The sequence below is a fragment of the Eleginops maclovinus genome, chromosome 9 (assembly GCF_036324505.1).
Source record: "Eleginops maclovinus isolate JMC-PN-2008 ecotype Puerto Natales chromosome 9, JC_Emac_rtc_rv5, whole genome shotgun sequence".
Lineage (NCBI taxonomy): Eukaryota > Metazoa > Chordata > Actinopteri > Perciformes > Eleginopidae > Eleginops > Eleginops maclovinus.
The window spans coordinates 25076293-25097046 of record NC_086357.1 but is presented as its reverse complement, the minus strand read 5'-3'; the positions used below and the strand labels follow the sequence as shown (position 1 = coordinate 25097046).

Below are 20754 nucleotides of genomic sequence, written 5' to 3'. Positions count from 1 at the left end.
CTTATTAGCAACCCCCCTTTTTTTAAGACACAAAGAAGCTTCAGAAATTCACCAAAGTTGTATATACTGATGTGTTTTATGTTGTAGAACAAAACATACCAAAGATTTTTTTGAAGCATCCAACCAAAACTGACTTCAACAGGAGCAAACCAGAAGTGGTAAAAAGCTAATTCATGACACATTTTGACAGTCTTCGGTGTATTCAGAGGATGATATTGCAGGACATAACATCATAAGTTTCCCTGCTTGTCATTCATTGTCTGCTGTTAACCTTTTGGCAGCAGCATTGAGTTTGTCGCTGACTTCAGAGCAGGAAACTTAGACCGGCTCTCTGGAGAAACACTCAACAGTATGTCAGGTAACTCCATGACACTGTCAGCATAACACACTGATGGGAAGCCTGAATTATTGAAATCCATAGCATTGATAATTTAATACAGTAGATCTGCTTTGACAGGAGATAGCTTAAGCGAATTCTAAAGCAGAAAGAAAATGGACATTGCACGAGGGAGAGGAAAGTTTCACTGTCTTTGTTTGTCACACTGTAAGCATGGATGTATTGCACTGCATGACCTAGTTGGGTTGCTGACAGAGGAAGGGAGAGAAACAGAGAGACAGATGGGAGAGGGTTAAATGAAGCTGACATGTGTCCAGTGTTTGCATGTCCCCAGATGACATGTGGCTCTCGCCCATATGCTTCTGTTGCCTTGTTCACGCCCTCTCTTCAACCACCAGCACTGTCTGATAGACCAGCGCCAAGGCCCCGCCCCGCCTGTGTGATCGGAGACAGAAGATGCCAATGCAATTTCATTTGTCTCTCCAACTGGATTATGTTGCCTATTGTGCTTTCACTCTGAGATTTGGGGCGAGTAAGACTATTGAATCCTCACTGTTAGTGTGTTAAATGGCTAAATTATGTTGGAGAGTTACTTCAGACTGTTTGCTAACTGGACCTTCTGTTGCTGTTGCAGTTAAGTTATACACCATGAAAAAAGACATCAAGGTATGCTGTGTTTTCAACAGTTGTTTTTAAACTTTACGATTTGCACCATTTGCTCGATAGATTTGGTTGATCTGGCTGGCTTTGTAACTCTCTCCTGGACCTCCTCTTATCTGGGACCTTGCTACCATTCTCCCACCATCAGTGTTTTCAGAGGCCAGCTGATGACCCAGTCACTCAGGGTCCAGCTTGCACTAGTTTGTACGTCTACTTCTATTGCTGAATTTACTGTAAGAGGTGGAAGAACAGTAGTCACTCTGATGTAATCCATCAGTCTTATGTCGTGACCTCATTATGGACCTGATTGGTCTCTGGGTAGATGCTCCTCCTGACCTTTACAGCCTGGTATATAGGGTACCGTCTTCCTTTTCCACCTATAGTTATCCAGGTGGTTGGGAACCAATCATAGCTCTCTTATTGGTGTAAATACCCTTTGAGCATGGTAGATCACAAGCTATTGTATTTCTGATAGAACCAATCATACTCTTTTGTTCCTTAATTGGTTTGCATTTAATTCTGCACATCTTGCAGAACCTCAGTTTGACTATAGACTGGGAATTCACACAACTTCTCCCTTAAACGTTTCTTATGATATAGTAGATGTGCACGATTTGAAAAAGAAAACCAATTTTGATGACTTTGTCTTACATTGCAATTGGGATTTGATTCGCCAAATTGAAACGAACGATCATTTTTTTGCGTGGGAAGAGGATCTGTGCCTTTCCTTAGTTCCTAAATATGATCTATAGTCCGACTGATCTATGCAGCATCACAACATTTAATTCAGAATTGTAATTTAATATTTTGCCTTCATGAAATACTCAATTTGTAAAATGTGTAAAGATCTGACTTTTTTTTCAAATTTCTGAATTTCTTTTCTAAATTTCGACTTTTAAAAATGCCCCACTATTTCCTCATTATGCTAATTCCTTCATCATGTGGCCTTAATCATCTTCATTTAAAAAAAATCACACTTTTTGTCTCCCATTCTTTTCCTTTGATTATTTTTACAAATAACGACTTTTTAGAATTTCCGAATATTTCTTCAAAATTCTCATTTTCTTCCTAAAATATCAGCCTTTTTTTTTCTAAAAAACTATTTTCTCATTATTCTAACTCCTTCTTGTGGCCCTAAATTTAGTGTGCAGCCCTGTACTGTAGGCCCGACATCTTTCTTTATGTTACTTTACATTTTACGTTTGACCATGGAGATCACATTCATTACATCTGTCGGTCTCAGTCTGTCTCTCTGGTTGTCGGGATGTGTCCCAGCAGGCTTGCCATAGACTGGCAGAGTGTTGATCTGAGTGTCAGAGGGATGCGGGGTCTCCTTCCTCAGCCCCCCTCTCTTCCTCCAGCTGACAGACAAGGTCAGGGACTCATCCCGCCATCTCCGTCAGCTCCTGACAGCTTCTCCTCGGGGAGACGAACCCCGGACAACCCTGCACTCCCTGGCACGCACCAACACCAATTAATATTGCATCACCATTTTCTAATGTGTTCCCTCCAGGCCTACTTCTTAGGGTGTGATCAGGCCACCTCTCCTCCCTGTGTCTCAACCTCCCCCAGACTCCTTCCATAACAGGGAGACCCTCAGGGTAGAAAAATGAAATAGATTACATTTGTCTTGGGACTTCTCTTTGGTGTTTGTGTGCGATTTTTCTCAGATTGTGTCTGGGACTTATTTTAATTTGAGTTGTTTTACTGCAACACTACACAATTAATATGTTTTACTGAAACTAGTGACCAAACATCATTGTTATTGTGCCTTGTCTTTATTTGTTGTGTAGTGTGAATCCTTATTATCTTGGTTTCCACAGTAGCTAGTACTGCACCTCACTTTAAGCTATTTTTAACCATGCTGGCACCATGGCTCAAGGGATGGCACTGGCTGTCAGACTGTCCAGCACTTTGACCCAGGCAGAAATATCTCCCAGCTTTAAGTTGCATTGCCTTAAAATGTTGTTTCTACATTCATGTGAGTCAACAGACGATTCCTACTGATCCAAAGCGTTCCCTTTAGCGCCACCATGGGGTGCACATTTGTAATTTCTAATTTAAATATCTCAATTATTATTAAATGGATTGCCATCAGATTTAGAGCAGACATTCACTCCTCCCTTAGGATGCATTTTATTATCTTTGGTGATTACATCTTCACGGCAACAGCATGTAAACATTGTGAGGAGGTTTGCATGCTAACATGAAGTAAACATAAAGTAACTTAAAAAAATAAGATCCATCAAGCTTAGCAGCGCCATTTTAAAATAAATGGTGCAGTCATCTCTTGGAGCATCATTTCAAAATGTTGACACATGCTCCACAATACATTTTCCATAAATGAAACGCGCTGTCCAAAGCCACAGGGTTTGCACTTTAGGTGAAATATACTGTATCATCCATCTTCTCCCAACATGTGAAGCGAGATTATTTTATGGATTTCTTCCCCATGTTGACACGTTTTATCATTCTGATGTCCCGGGTTAGTTTGGGAGTTGGGAACATGACTAACCACTCTGTCCGATGGCTAGAACCGGGATGAGGAACACACGGCCATTTGTTTCTGCCTTGTATACCTCCATTCCTCAGACTCTGAACTACTTGCAGTGAGAGACATAACACCTCCTGCGACCTCAGCGGATGACTTATCCTCCCACCTTGGGGACTGAGTGATGTGCTCGTGGCTCTGAAAATAGCTACAGCCATGTCCGCCTCCGTCGGGGTCGGGTGTGGCCCGGGCGGTGCCACGTGTTTGTCTGAATCACAGCTCTCCAACTTCCTCTCTCACACACACACACACACACACACACTATAGCATGATGGAGGAGTGTGTAGGCCATGTGTCGCACCTCTGCTGCTTAAGAACTCACCTGGCCTGTCCTCAGCACTGATGGATTTATGCCGGCCCGGCAGGATCTGCACAAACACACACACATAGACAAACATAGACTGTACTCTATTTACTTTTTCCTTAAAAAACATCAGCCTGGAGGGTGTGAAGGAGAAGGAAAGAACAGAGGAATGTCAACCACCAGATATGGCTACTGCCTACTCCTCCTCTTTGCTTCATCACAGGAGAAAGATGGAAAGTGTGTCATTTTCAGCTGAGGACGTTTCGGTGTGGTTGATTTTATTCAGAGAGATGACTTCCAGACTACGTGTTTGTGTGTATTTCTGTGTGTGTGTGTCAGTGTGTGCGTGCGCGCGTGCGTGTGTGTTCCACAGATCGCTAATCTCTCTGAAGTCCTGTTTGTTCTCCAGGTTTGCCCCCACTACAAACATTTCCCTGATCAAAGCTGTTGAAAAGGCCTGCCGCTTCAAACAAAGTATACACACACAGTCACTCACTCACACACACACACACACACACACACACACACACAGACAGACGCATCCATTCCAACACAGCTCTACGGCCTCTGTGTCGTCATGGCAACCACATTAATCCCAAACCAACCGGCATGCAGTTGTTGCGTCAGGAGAGCCAATCAGGAGACAGACAAACAGGAGTCATGAGCTCAATTACCATTTCAATGCTCAATTAATTTCAAGTGAGACGGTTTCTTTTCTTTACAGACACACAGCTATACTATGAATTCTATCTTTAGGTGCCTTAAAGTGTAAATATTAGTGTGTCTTATATTTATTTGTATTATTTAAAGAAGTAGATTTACTGACTTCATTTAAATTCACAGCCTCTCCTCTCCCTTTTCTCCGTCTTCCCTGTATGTTTTATTTCTTTTAGCAGTTATATAATCTGAGAAAGGAAATATGTTTTGATATTCCAGAAGTCATTTAATTTCCCGAGATAAGCAGGGATGTTATCTGAGACATTTGATGTCAGCTTTATCAGGGAGCAGTATTAACAGCAGGTGTTAACGCTCAAATCCTTTCAAGTTAACTTACAGAGAGATCAGGGAGATTTTTCCCCCTTTTAATCAAAGAAATAAAACTTAAATGCTGTAAATTTAGGTAGATGAACGTACCATGATACAGTATTTGCTTGGGGTATAATCAAGAATTCACCATTAATATCAATTAACTGAAGTTTGGGATCTTAAATTAGTTTTGAATATTTGCATTAAGTTTCCTATAGTTTGGATTGTCATGTTAGTGGTGGAAGGTATTTTCATTTGCAGTTAAAACCATGAATGAGTAAAGAAATGATACAGCCTCGTCTATAAAGGTAGCAGGTATGATCAATACCTATCGAGGAGTCTGTCAGCACTGTTCTGGATCACAGCGGCAGACAATCGCAGGTGACATGCTCATCAGAAACTACAGCAGTCATCCTCTCTGACGTCTGTCTCTAACCTGCTAACACCAGGACCAGAAGGCCAACACTCAGCAGCATTTTAAACCACAAACTGTGTGAAGCCTATACAGTAAAACAGACTCAGTCCTATTTAGATCGATTGTGACTCAAAATAGATTGTAAATCTGTGCTGCAAAAACAGCTGATATTTGCTCGGGTTCTGGAAAGTACATGTGCAGAAATTGCAGTGAAGAAATGTCGATAACTGACACACCTGATACAGACTGTGGGTATACTGTACGCCATCATTGGTCATATGTTTGGTTACGTGATCCACTTTTAACTCCCTATAGTTTCACTGAAACACAGGCGAGATACCCTCAGTGGGCGGCAGTAACTCAGTAGAGACATGGCTTGGGAACCGATTGGTCCCTGGTTCGAGTCCGGATTGGACCACACATACGGAGTGGACTGGTAGACACCTGGAAGGACTAAAAAATAATGTTTTTTTGTCAGATGAATCATTCCCAGGTTTTTAAGAAATAACATATCTGTATCTGTATTGGCTCAATTTGGTTGGGCTTCTAAACTACCGTACAGTATGTGACGCAATATGTAATTGCCTGAACCTGGTAAAGAAGGAGTTGGGAAAAGGTATATCATGTTGGAAAGCAATGAACGCCTTTTGTATGCTTGCATATACGTACATAACCTAAGAGAGAAGGACTCATCATGCAGTTTAGGTTAATCAAGACTTGGCTATTTATGGTGCCACTTTCGGATCACTGTGATCAAAGAGTCATTTAACAACTGCCAACACTACTAGTGTAGTCATAAATGACAGTTAAAAAAAATGCAAAGAGTCAACAGACTTAAATCAAAACCTCAAATCTTCCCAGCATCCCAAAGGAGGCCGCTTTGAAGAGCTTGGCAGCAGAGTGTGACTTTCTGCCTGCAAAATGCTATGAAGATGTGCCTGTTACTAGAGCTGATGTTCAGCTGGAAGCTTTGGATATCACTAAAAGTTGAGCATACCAACAATCGAGTTCAAAGTCGATGCGTTGAGACGGGCCGTGCGTCATTGCATGACTTCCTGTCCGGCGCTTCCTCTCTGTCTTCAGGGAGAAGCTGCTAAGTCTCTTTAAGAAGTACAAATGAAATTAGAAATACCTGCAGGCTATAATGCAGTATTGGGTGTAAAAGGCAATTGTTGATAATCACGCATATAAATAATGTCTTATCAAGCTCTTCATGCTTTTACATTTGTATTTTTAACGATCAAAAAATATGCCATATCTTGTTCAACCCAAGCCCCCAGGAAGGACGCCAGACGGTGGTCATACGACTTCCGTGACAGTCTGTGACGTCATTGGGCCCAAAATACATTTTCCCATTGACTTAGAATGGGAAAAAGACGTCTGTGAATCAGCGGAGGATTTAAATTCAAATGAATTCCCCGCTATGAGCATTTTGAGAGACTTTAGTGAAATCATTAGGGTCTAAAAGTTGTAAAGTGCGCTTAGTGTTGTACAATAGGTGCGTTACGGTTAGGCTGTTTCTTACAGTACCATTATGTTCTGGCCTACATTGACAACAGCTAAAAGAAACCATCTACGTGAGCCTGTCGACTCTTCACCACCTGTACAACAATAAAACACACAGATTAAAGCAGTGGCTCTGACTTGATGTCACACAGCCTTTTTGTTCTGATGTAAGAGCTGTCCAGCCAGCTAAGGAGAACAGAGTGCCGCTCTGAAAATGGGACACAGTGGGAGACAATAAAGACTAGGCTGCTCTCGGGAGTAACAGAACCGTACTCCAGATTTTGCTTTTGAGAGACAAGGTTGTTTAATAGAATAGTACAACAGCTTTCTTGTAAATAGTTAGATCATAAGTGCAAAACCACTGTGTGCATGGAGCAGGAACAACTGGAAACAGAAGTAAACAGCGAGTCAAGACATGCTGACAGGAATAAATAATCAACCTAGCAACACATCTTGAGTTTACAAATGAACGTGTGTATCTTGTTTGTTAAATAGATGCACAAACAGAACTGCCAATCAACAGGGTGTTGAGTGCAGTAAGTACTTCTTGGAAAGCAGCAGTCCTGTGCTGTGACCTCCGGATGTCTTTGGTGGAGCGTTACAGTTTAACATGAAGGGCTACCTAAAGACTTGCTAGAAAGTGGTAGCATCTAAGCGTCCATATGTGACTAGTTTGGAATGAGAATGAGCTGCATATTTTTCATTTATTACTGCAGAAAATGAACCATAATATCAGAGACTTGAAATAAGTGTTTTTCCTCAGTCTACTGGTTTAACATCTGAAAACGGTCTCACGTGTTGACTTGGGGATGAGCTGAAGCGAAGTGTGTTTGTCTCTTAATGTTTTTAGTGTTAATAAAGACACGGGGCATATTATCGCATTGTCTTTGTTATTGTTTTTCGGTGTGTCCCGGTGGCCTGTTGATTTGAGCGGATCACTAAGTGGTTGTTAATGGCACAAACACGACTGCGGTTTTAAAATAGCAGACTGCCCATTAGGCTGGTATTAACAAGGTAATGGTCTGTTACTAAACTGCTCAATGACATTGTCGCTGCTGCCAAGCCGAGCCGATGCACGCAATGCACACATGACTACACACACACACACACACACACACACACACACACACACACACACACAGTTCTTCCAGGCTGGTGAGCAACTTATAGTTATTTTGAGATGCCGTAGATCAGGGATGTCCAAACTTTTTTCACTGAGGGCCACAAACTGAAGAATAACAAGGTCTGGGCCCCTCCCTAGAGGTTAGGTATTACTCAAAGGTAGGTAAATGATGCTTGATACTTTAATATGCTTTAAGAAAACAAGCAGCCTACATCACAGCTCTCCATAGGGTTTCATTTATTTCATTTACAGATCATTCCTTAAAACAAAGCCTCAGATTGCTCATAATAAGGGGAAATATGAAGGATCTACTTCAAGCTTGTTATGCAAAAAGGTTGTTGGGCTTTTTTTATCAACTAATATATTTTAACATTTATATTTAAGAAGTACTAGATAAGAACAGCACACGTTTCAGGTGGGGGCCATTTCCCATTATACTTTTTCAATTTGCTACGGGCCAATTCCAAATGAACAATGGGCGCAGTTGGCCCCCGGGCCGTAGTTTTGACACCCCTGCTGTGGAGATATGAGGAGAAAACAAAAGAGAGATTAGAGACAAGAAAAAGGGCTGGAATCGAACAAACGGAAAGACATAGCTGGGAGGTGTGACGGAGGTTATTAAAGCTGGGAAGCACTGTGCTTGTTTACCTCAGACCGGCGGTATTGTTGTGGCTCAGGAATTATTGATAGGTAGGAAGAGACGGAGTAATAAAGAACTGCACATCAGATCTCTCTGTCCGCCTGTCAGATAGTGTTACAGCTTCTCTTTGAAAACTTGAAAAAGGTCCGAATGACATTTAAGAACAAACTGTGTCTTCTTCGTGCTTATATAGGTATACTGTTCATATGTCTGCCTGTGCACGTGGAGTGGATTTTTGTGCTGACTTTCACAAACACACAATCGTGTATTGTACACACACACACGCGCCTATACTGTGAGCAGCGATAGGGCAGCGCAGTAGGGGGTATATCCCTGGGAACTCATTTCTCCCTCTCCCTTCTTCCTATTTGTAACTTGTCCTTTCAAGCAAGAAGGCCCTTAAAGTTCAGTGGCGCATTCTTCAAAAAAGGCTATTACTGGCTGCCTCTGATTCTGTATCACGCCGCGCACAGACCGACCATGCCTCCTTTTTATGTTCCTCTCCTCCTGTCATCATTTTTTCACGAAGGCGAGAGAAGTCATGGTTTCAGAAAATGCCTGTGACCAATGCCTTGAAACCCTAAGCAGTCCCCGCCTCTGACTTTGCGCCAGACGTCCGTATCGTATCGCTGAAAGGGTTCTCCATTGCGTTTGATACTTGACAGAGCTTCCTCTTTGTCTCTTTCTCAGTGAATCTCCGTCTCGCCCTCCGTGCCAACTGTCTATCACACTCCATAAAGCAGCGTGTGACTGTAAGAGATATGGGTTTGTTTCTGAAAGGCATGAAGGGAAAGCTTGAAGTTGCATTTGGCCGGCGGAATAAAGGTTCACCTCTCCACAAAGGACAGTGGTCTTGAAGCTGAGGGACAATGCATTTTAATTAACATGAGCACTTGAATTCATCATGTCAATTAGCCAATTCCAGTCTTAAAGGCTAATTTACATCTGCATTCAGGTTAAAAGCATTGAAAGAAACTCTCATTTCCAAACTTAGTATTTCGAGATAGTGTTTACCTTTATAAAAAGCACACTAAATTGTAGATAAAGTGTATATTTGTCTCAAAATCTTCCTAAGTCTTTGTCTGACGGGGTCACGTACACCGGACACCCTGAAGAACACAATGGTTTGCTCGGCCTTGGTCGTTCCAGCCTTTGATTCAGAGGATGGCAGCGAGGCTCGCCAGTGGCAATTAAACATTAATGTCTTAATATGGCTCACCTTCAGTAGCATATTGAGAAATATACACGATTGGATTGTTTTATCCATGCCTCAGGATATTGAACCTGTTGTTGTGATTAGATATTAAAGAGCTGATTGATGCTCGTTGGAGGTCTTGTTTTTGCTGACCTCTAGTGGTCTTACCTTGCTGCGGGGATGATGATGTGTACTCCTAGGTGTGTCGGTACGCTGTGACATCACTGGGTTTGTTTATAGCTGCAAAATCAGACTTCTGATTTACCTCCTTTTAGTGGTAGACTATCTGCAGTTCTGGAAAGATTACACTGAATAAGAATTATTTTTACCGACAGGTCTTTTGTAGCGAGATAGAATCGGAGGATGAAACCCTCTTTATTTGTCACATACATGCACAGCAGAGCACACACAGTGAAATTTGACCTCTGCATTTAACCCATCCTAGTATTAGGAGCAATAGGGAGGGGGGATTGGAGGTGTCCGGTGCCTTGCTCAAGGGCACCACAGCAGGGCCTAGGAGGTGAACTGGGACCTCTCCAAGTAGCAGTCCACTTTCCATATTTCAAGTCTGTTCGGGGACTTGAACCGGCGACCCTACGATTCCCAGTCTAAGCCCCTACTGACTGAGCCACTGCTGGACAGGTCTCTGCATTTGACCCATCCTAGTGTTAGGAGCAGTGGGCTGCCATATGTACAGCGCCCGGGGAGCAGTGTAGGGAACGGTGCCTTGCTCAGGGACACCACGGTAGCACGGTAGCACTTTGCCACCACCGCCCCATACTCTTCTTTTATTTTTATAACATCTGGGATTACCTGGTACAAGTCTTTGTCCAACATATGAATGTCAAAACTGCTCCACCAAATGAAAATCGGCCTAAAGAGTTAAGGGTGAAATCCTTAAGCAAATCTATGAAAACTACAAATATAAAGCACTAATGATCATCATTTATCTAGATTTAATTTACCGAGTTCACTCTCAGATTGATTGTATTTTAAATCCTTTGATCCCTAACCCCCACTCCCCGTTTCCCCTCCCTATTTGTAAAGCGACCTTTGGTGCCATGAAAGGCGCTATATAAGTTGAAGTTATTATTATTTATCATTAAATGGTCTCAAACATATTTTTATTATTATTTATAAAACGCGGCTTCATCTGACAATAAAGTATGACCGTATCGTAGTGCCGTGTTGGCATCTTTAATAAAATTGAAATAAGGTAATCTTTTATGTCATGGTGCATCCACTTGACTCCTCATTTGCAACCCTAACAGGACCAGAGTCTGCTGGGCAACGATATCCAAAGGCCTGCATATCTCCTCCACCTCTTATCATTAACAGAATTAAAAAGCCCCTCAGCTCAGGCTTGAATGCTGGTGGCTGGCTAACACCTTTATTATTGAGGACATATCGTCTCCTTCCTCCTGCTCCTCTCCCTCCTGCAGCGTCTCTCTCTGTCACTCTGACACCCCCCCCCCCTGTCTGTGACCTCCACTGCCATCACGGCTGCCCTTGAGGAGCAGAAATCTCTCCATTTCACAGGGACCAGCCATAAGGGGGCTTGATTGCGGCAAATTGATCCATAATCACACGGCGCTCAGAGCTTTTTATCCTGCCGCCTCTTCATCTCCACTTTAGAGGCCCGCCGTTGGCGTATTTACATGCTGTCATCTCAAGGGTTTCCTCTGCTCCCGTCCTTCTCTCCGTGTCTCTCTTTTTTCCTCTTTATTTCTCTCTCTCTCACCACCCTTCATCCCCTTTATGACTCTCCCAATTTTCTTTTCTCTCCTTCTCTCTGTCCCTCCCCCCTTCTGTCTGGATGTGATGCCAATCTGAGTGTCTCGACACGGCCATTGTAATCCCCTCACCAGGCCCGCTGTGTCCCTCTCAAACACACACACACACACACACACACACACACACACACACACACACACACACACACACACACACACACACACACACACACACACACACACACACACACACACACACACACACACACACACACAGGCCTCTGACCACCACATCTCTGCTTTTGATTGCTCTCTTCAGTCACACACACATCCTATATGGCTACGATGGCCGAGGAGACAGGGAGGAAGTGAAGGAGGGAGGCGGGTGAGGAGATGTACAGATGAGTAGATGATGGGATGGAGGGACGATCCGGAGGCAGAGATGACTTAACCTGACATAAACCTCAGAATCCCGTATGCCTCTATTTCCTCCGTCTTGTCTCGTTTTCTTCTGCCCATCTGTCCAATCCAATGTTGCTTTATTGGCATGACTGTAGTTACAATTCAAATACATGCTGTATACATACATATTCCAAGAGCACGTTGTTCAAACTGTGCATTTAAGTCCAATAACTTAACGACACACAGTGGAAACCCCCCTTCTACACGTCTGCCCACGTTAAATAGATCCTCATAGGTGGAAAATGATTTCTACACATTGTTTTCTCAGGCAAATTAGAATCTAACTGACATGTTGCTGTAGCATAGAGATTATTCAACGTAGCCTAAGAACAGAGCTGCATTGTGTAGGCTTGTTTTAGCAGTTTGAATAAACCTCGTTAAGAGAGAAGTCATGATAAGAATTGGAAGAAATGAAGAAACTTACCATAGTTTTTCAAATGTTTTCCATTATGTTGTTATCTTAAGGAACTCTGCTGTGCTATTACAAAGGTGCATTTAACTGGACATAGAGTTGAAAAGGATTAACAATATCTGACTAATAAATGGTGGATATCGTAATCGAGTCATTTTATATTCAATAGCTTTCAGTTTTTATTACCTTTAGTAAAAAAAAAGCAATCCAATTTGAAATCCAGTATGTTGCAGGCTTAAAAATAACAGCTACTCCCTTAAGTTGAGAGACACAATTTGCAGAAAGTATATTAAACATTGATATGATAGTAATAGGAAGAATGAATTAACCTTTAGACAGTCTGGTGAATGAACAGTTATATGTAATTTTGGAGAGAACCAAAGAGGAAAATAGAAGAATAAAGAAATAAAATAACACAAATAAATTCGAGTCGAATTGTGAAGGAGCTCAATATAAATTCATGTGTTGCTTTATTTCCTGCTTCTCTTTGTTCTCTCTACTTCTGTCTCACTCTCTGTCTCCCCGTCGCTTCCCCCTGTCTCTGCATCAATCATCCCCCGAGTCTCCGTCCATCCACCTGTGTTCGCATCCTCTCCTCTGAAGCTCTCTTTCTTCCTCAGTTCAGAGGAAACACCATGGCCCCATTTCATGACGATTAGCTCTGTTTATGCAGGGTCTCCATTTGTCTCCCTAACAGCATATTTCTTCCCCCCCCCCCTCCCCCCACTCAGTTTAGCTGTGTGGTGTGTGAAGTGACAGGGGATGCTTTATGAATGTGTGAGGAGGCCTTGGCTGTATCCCTGCCTCGCCACAATAAGAAGGGCTGAATAAATCTGAGACACGCCACAGGCTCTCCAGCACACACACATGCCCACACACACACACAAACACACATACACACACACACACACATGCCCACACACACACACACATGCCTACACACACTGAAGAAATTTTAAGTCGGGGACCTGGTCAATTCCTGGGGAAGAAAACAGCATCATAAAACTCTTATCACTTTAGAGCCCTCCACACTTCAGTGCATATTCCCATCCCTCTCAGTCTCTCCTCTTCTTCTCTCCTTCCTCCCCCTCTCTCTCTCTCTCTCTCTCTCTCTCTCTCTCGCTGTTTGTCCTTGAGGTGGTGGAGGGTGGTGTCAGCGGGTGAGGGGTGTGTGAAGAGGAGCAGAGCTTTGATGCTTGTTGGGGCTCACTCAGCTGGACAGTACACGGTGCCGCGTCTCGTCCCAAGGCTCTGTATAAATTCAACGCCAGTGACAATTTACAGCTCGCGCCCATCCCTCTGTGTGACGCAGTGAGCCGGGCGCCGAGCGTGTCTTGTTGCCATTTCGCCAAAGTGAGGCTAATTTATTACAGTGTAAAACCCACAGAGCAGAAAGGGAGGAGGCGGGGACTCGGAGGGGCCTTGTTTTGAGACCTGCGGTATAATGTGTTATAAAGCTGTGGCCAGTGTGACATTGTTTTTTATTGTATTACTTGTGCGCTGTGGTTGCAGAATGCTGGAGTAAAGTGTCTGGAGAAACAGTATGTGAGGAAATAAAGGGTACTTTTAAAACTTTTGCAATAAATATTAATAAATAAAAGAAGGGATTGTAACACAGATTGAAATAAATTTCATTTTAAAGAGGCCAGAATAAAAAATAAAAATCGGTTTATAGTCAGGGAGTTTAAATATTCAGTATTTCCAGCACTTCTTTTCACCCTCTGTCTGAAACCAGAGCCCAATCAGGTCTGATAAAGACCTTTTTGAACATTAAAGCAAGTGAAAATGTCACAGTAGAGGCTCTGTTGTGATTGGTCAACAGTTTAGAGATGTCCCGCCTCTTAGCCTCTCACTTACAATGTGTTGAAGCGCTAGCCAATCGAAATGCCAGTGTTAAGTAGTGATGTCAGTATGTTACAGAAGTAGACAAAGGATGTGTTTCAGGCAGGGGAGGGAGTGTGGGAGAGGAACTTGGGAATTTTAGCCTTTGCAGACCATTTACATGCTCCAAAACGTATGCAACACACTACAGGAAAGGGGAACCACAAAATGAATACAGGGCCTCTTTAATTGATCCCTACCCTACAGTATACTTACAAAAAAAGCTTCTCCTTTTCCTCTTTACTTTCCCTACTTGAAGTATATTTTGAAGACGCCTGAATAAAAAATCTGTTTATAGTCAGGGAGTTTAAATATTCAGTATTTCCAGCACTTCTTTTCACCCTCTGTCTGAAACCAGAGCCCAATCAGGTCTGATAAAGACCTTTTTGAACATTAAAGCAAGTCAAAATGTCACAGTAGAGGCTCTGTTGTGATTGGTCAACAGTTTAGGGATGTCCCGCCTCTTAGCTTCTCACTTACAATGTGTTGAAGTGCAAGTGTTAAGTAGCGATGTCAGTATGTTACAGAAGTAGACAAATGAGATGTTTCAGGCAGGGGAGGGAGTGTGTGGGGGAGGAACTTGGCTTAGCCTTTGCAGACCATTTACATGCACTAAAACACATAAACACACTACAGGAAAGGGGAACCACAAAGTGAATACAGGGCCTCTTTAATTGATCCCTAACCTGCGTACCTGTGTACTGTTCTTGAAGTACATTTTGATGCTAATACTTTCATTTGGAAAGCAGGACTAGTATTCTATATATCTATTCCGTGGTATCACTATTTAACTGGAGTAAAGTATTTAAGTTCTCGATCCACCGCTGATAAAAAGTTACATGCTATTTTATGTCCAATAAAATAACTGAAGCCGTAAAGTTAAGTGCCAGCCTTAAATCGTCCCTCGGCCTCTTCATGTCACAAAGTTTGTGATATTTTTTAAAAAGTAAGCAAAAGCTGCCTCTAACTCCGTGAATCAAATCCACTTATAGAATGGGTAATTGTATTTAAATATATGCCATGAGGCTTCTGGAAGGTCTTGACAGGACTCTTCCTTTGTACCTGCTGAAGAAGAATGATGAAGACGAGCTCAGTTAATTACATCACGTCACAAGTTATGAGATTGAACCCAAAGTTTTCTCCAGGACCGCTGTCACAGAAAGAGCTGACCGGCACAATCAGGCCTGACCTTCAGAATCCATTAGATTTATGTTGTTTTCCACAGCCGCTCTTCCTCCCTCCAATCATTTACATATTTATCAGAGCTGATCGTAGTTTGACATCCTTTAATTTTTTCTCTCCTCTCGGGGAGGTGCGAGAGAATGAGCCGTAATGTGCCGTATAGTGCGGAGCGTGACTTTGGCAGGTGAGAAATATGCTGAGCGGGCTCTTTGATTTGGAAGTGTGGGCATAAATTTCTGCCTCTGCCGCTTTCACTCACTCATTGTCACGTCCCGCTCCCCTGCCCCGGCCCCTACCCTCTTACTGTAGCCTTCCCTCACTTTCATTCACTCTCTTTCTCCTTCTGTTCATAATTTGTTTACTTTTATATAATTTGCTATAGTTGTGGTTATGTTATCTGGGATGCTATGACAGACCGTCAGAGGACTGCAATGATTGGAGGGTCGAAGAGGTTCCTCATCCGGAGACTTGTTGTCACATCAGCACGGCAGCAGGGAATAATTAGGGTCACACAAATCATTACGATGTCTTCAAAAGTAGAATGAAACAACAATGATGTGTTGGGGCCCTTTGTTTTTCGGGGTTCACCCTTTACTGCAGTGTGTTATATAGGTTTTAGTGCATGTAAATGGTCTGCAAAGGCTAAAATCCCAAAGTTAGGGAGTTTCTCTCCCACACACTCCCCCCCTTCAGTTACATAGTGACATCATTATGTTACAACACATTGAACGTGATAGGCTAAGTGGCGGGACATGTCTAAGCAGTTGCCCAATCACAACAGGGCCAGCCAGCTAACCAATCAGAGCAGACTGGGCTCTGGTTTCAGACAGAGGGTGAAAAGAGGAGCTGCAGCACAGGCAGTATGAGAAACATAAAGAGCTTTCTGAACATTAAAGCATGGAGACATGACACGGTAGAGGCAGAAGATACAAATATGAACCTGAAAATGAGCATAAAATACTCCCCTTTTTTTATAAATTACATAGTTGGTTTAAAATAAAAGATAAGATGGTATTTAATGTCTAATAAAATACTTAGAAGAACGATGCTCATCTTTTATACAGTACATGGCTGCTGTACTACAGTAGCATGGAGTAGAACAACATACATTGTATTGTGGTGGCTTTAATCAGCCGAGGATTTCAGTGGGGTATGGAGTCTTTTATAAGGTTTTCAAAACATAACTAAGTATATAATCAAATGCTACCACAGCACTGTTCAATGTCCACATATGTTTCAGAGTGAACGCTCTACTAAGATGTGTTTATCAAGAATGTTAATATATACACATTTTTTCATTTGCAGCAACTTATTCTCACAGCAGGGGGTCTTTTTTCTCAGCTTTAATTAATGTACGCACACCAGCAACGGTTAGCTGATTAGTCGCCGGACATAAAATTATTGTGTAACTATAAATCATAAAGTCATTAATCAAGCAAAAAGGGTGAAATATTTCCTGATTGCAGCTTCTCCAAAGTCCGCATTGACCCTTTACTTTCTTATATTAATGCAAATTAAATATTTGAGTTAGTTGAACTCACAGTGGCGTCCTGGAAATTTAGCTGAGCATATTTGGCAGTTTCTCGATCATTTCATTCCCTAAATAATGAATCTGTTAATCAAAGAATATAATCAATAATTAAAATAATCATTAGTTGCAGGTCTTATGTACACACTTGCAGTGTTATGCAAACCAAATCCTAGAATTGGAGAATGTGGCGCGTTTCAAAAACAACTAAAGATGTTGAATTGAATTAAAACTCGTAAATGGAAAGGTAGTGATGTTGGTCTGACATTCAGCTCAGCAGGAGAGGCTTTTATTGTTCAAACAATGTTCTGGGTTGTTTTATCCTCTTACTGCAATTTTTAAAACCTTACAAAGACAGAAAAATACTTACAGAAAGAGGATCATGTTTGTTACCTTCCAAAAAACTCCCTTTAAGTCGAATCTCTTTCTCTTTCTTAGCCTCTCTCTATACATCTTTAGCCCACGCCTGCTGATCTCTACTGACACCTAGAGGTCAGGGTGTGCTGCTGCAGCGCTGACCCTCACCTTCATGGTATACTGTATGCCATTCTACTCTAAACATGATATTTTCCCCCACATACAGCCGAGCTATAGCACTTGGTGTGGTGCTGGTTCCCTGTAGGCGTCAGAGTGCCTATGGAATAGTGGAAACCTAATTTTGTGCTACAATGCTTGACTGGGCACAGTCAGATACAGAGGAATGCAGCGACACAGACACATAAACACAACAACTACTAGGGGAGCATCTGTGGGAGCCCTGAGGAGACATAGTCACACACAAACACACACACACACACACACACACATACACACGATGCGGGATAAACAGTGGATCCATTGTAAGCTCCAGGAGCCTGCTGTAAGAGATTGTTTTGATGAAGCAGCAAGGGCACAGTAGCACTGAGACTAAATGTAGCATGGCCACGACGGTTCAATTCCCCGACAGTCGGGACCTTGGCAGCTGCCTCTGCTTTGGCTCACAACTTTCCGGGTTCTTGGTTTTACTGTAGGGAGGAAGGCTGTGTGTTTGTCTGCCTGTGATTTCTTTTTCTATCTGATTGCAGCTTTGCACTGTACAGTGTGTGTAGTGTGTGTGTGTTTTGTGTATCAGGGGCCTGGGGTCGAGGCCAAAGTAGACTTTCTAAGTGATGGAATTTCACAGCCACCAAGCACCCAGCGGCCGGCCAAACCGCAAGCACTCACATTTACCACAAACGCCCGCCCCGCTCCATGGAGACTCCTGAATGGCAAAGCCATTTGTCTCTGTGAAGGGCAGAGGGAGAGAAAAACGAAATAAAATCAGAGGGAGAGTACTTAAATGGAACAACGCTATTTTTTTGTGTGTTTTATTTTTCGACCGCTAACCACTCAAACAGACACACACACACACACACACACACACACACACACACACACACACACACACACACACACACACACACACACACACAGAGTCACTGCTGTGAAGTTAAATTGGAATTAAGGGGAAGGAAAGGTGCATAGCCTGTTGCTAATTAGCATTTTCTCTGCTCAGCAGTAGCGGGCGAAGGAATCGATAAGATATTAAGTTTGTGTATAGCGATGAGGCACGCAATCACTTTCATTCATTAGCAGCAGCAGATTAGAGGAGAAACACTGGACAAGAAAAAAGGGAAGTGTTGACCTCTGATTTTCAGCTGGGAGCCGGTTTTTATGTTTCTTCTGCTTTTTATTGTAATATATTTGAGAAATATGAGTGAGAATGTTGAAATGACTACAGTAATAAAATATGTTATAATAACCTTTTCAAATTGGAGAATAATTTGACTTAGAAAAGAGCATTTTCACAACAGACCGAAATTACTCTCAAATATCTCACAGGTGAAAAAATGTGAAACACTTGAGATAATTGTGTTTCATTAATACAGATAAAGTTATTCATATCCCAAGAATGCATGAAAAGGTCTACCATCTGAACTCATTTGAGGGGAGAACCTCTCACTTTGCTATAGAAATGTTCTTCAATAACATCTCAAGCGTTGAACGTACCTTTTATTTCTGCAAAAACTAAAAAGGAAAGTGACGATAAAATGCTCAAAAAAGTCTCAAAGGTCCAACTAATCCGTCCAGCAGTGTGTGAGAAAAGACTTCAGCCAGACCTGAAGGTTTGAATCAAAGTCGACCTCCACCTGTTGCTGCTGTGATGTATAATTCACCTTGCCTTGTTGAATATTTGGTGATCTTTTATTGGTTTGATGTTTCATTCATGTGTGTCTGGCTGAAAAAAAGCCGGCCAAGTGTGTGAGTTTGGCCCCCGCCTCACACATTGGACGCTAACAGGCTACTTGTGTAACCATACCAATTAAAGATAAAGGTGTTTCAGTCTGGGGGGGATTGTAAGACACTACATTTATTCTACAACATCCATAAATATTTCTTTTCATTTCTACTCCATTATATTTCAGAGGGATGTATTGGACTTTTTACTCAACACACACACACACACACACACACACACACACACACACACACACACACACACACACACACACACACACACACACACGTACAGTTACAAGAGTTACTTCTTTCATATGATGCAGAACTGTTCTGCTAATCTATGCAGTATTTTAAATTGGCTCCACATTGACAAACGAGTAGATGCTCTTACATGTATTTTCTTTGTGCTTTTAGTTCATTATACTTCTGTACTTCTGATTAAGCTACATTTTGAATAAAAAAAAACAACTTTTTCTTGTAATGGAATATTTTAGGACCATTCTTCATCTAATTTTACTTCAATTAAAGATGTAAATACTTCTTCCACCTGGGATTGTAGCAGTGTTGTGCCAGTTCACAGCTTTTCTGAACTAGTTCAAGTTCAGTTCATACATGCTCAAAGTGAACAGTTCACGTTCAAAGTTCACAATTTTAATTCTGAACTAGTTCAAAGTTCAGTTCATTTCACTTTTTTCGTGAGATATTCAAATAAATACTTTTGTTCACACTACGAGCTAGAAATCACTATACGTTCTTTGAAACTGTTCATTGTAGACATTTGCTCATAACACTGCTATTGTGGGTTTCTTAACAGGTGCTGAAACTTGTAGCAATACAGACAAGATAGACCAGTTCTATACTTAGTGCAATGAAATCTACTAGCATTCAATTAAACAAAGAATATATAATATGAAATATGAATATATTATTTGATATATATCATATTATATATACCTATGTGTGTGTATGAAATGAGCAAAACTCTTGAATTGCATTCACACTGGATGGATGTTTTAATTCAATGTGCCGTTTCAAATTCGAGAAGGACGTTGTCGATGTCCTAACTTGTTTTTGCTGCGCAGGTGGACACATCTTACACAGGAAGGAAAGATGTTTGCCGTCGGGGTCTTGGTTTGCAAGAGTGTAAAATTGTTTTAAATGTTCGTGAGGAGAATCGGAGTCCGTCTCCGTGCCATCACTTCCACTAGCCATCTTGTTTTGGTTTTTTTTAAATCGCAGCGCTTTCTCTCACTCTCGTCATTGGTCTCTCTCTCTCTCTCTCTCTCTCGAGCCTCCAGCCCTCCGCGCTCTCGGCGTTGCTATGCCTAAGCCGCTCTGCTGCAATTCATCATGGGTAACGTCGTGCGGAAGCCAGTACGTTTCAACTATTCAACTCAACTATTCTCAGCCGGACACTACGTTGCCCGCAATGCATTGCGCATACAGTGCCAAAACTATTTCTGCGTTGATACATGATTTAAGCGGCACCTACAGGAGGGAGGAACTTTCTCTCTCGTTGCGTTTCAAAAGAGAAAACAGA

General features: G+C 42.1%; 1 protein-coding gene across 1 annotated transcript in view; it reads left to right on the top strand.

The window, feature by feature from the left end:
* Window positions 1-20754, top strand: part of agbl4 (AGBL carboxypeptidase 4) — a 310302-nt gene that overhangs the window by 255641 nt on the left and 33907 nt on the right. The window lies entirely within an intron of this gene.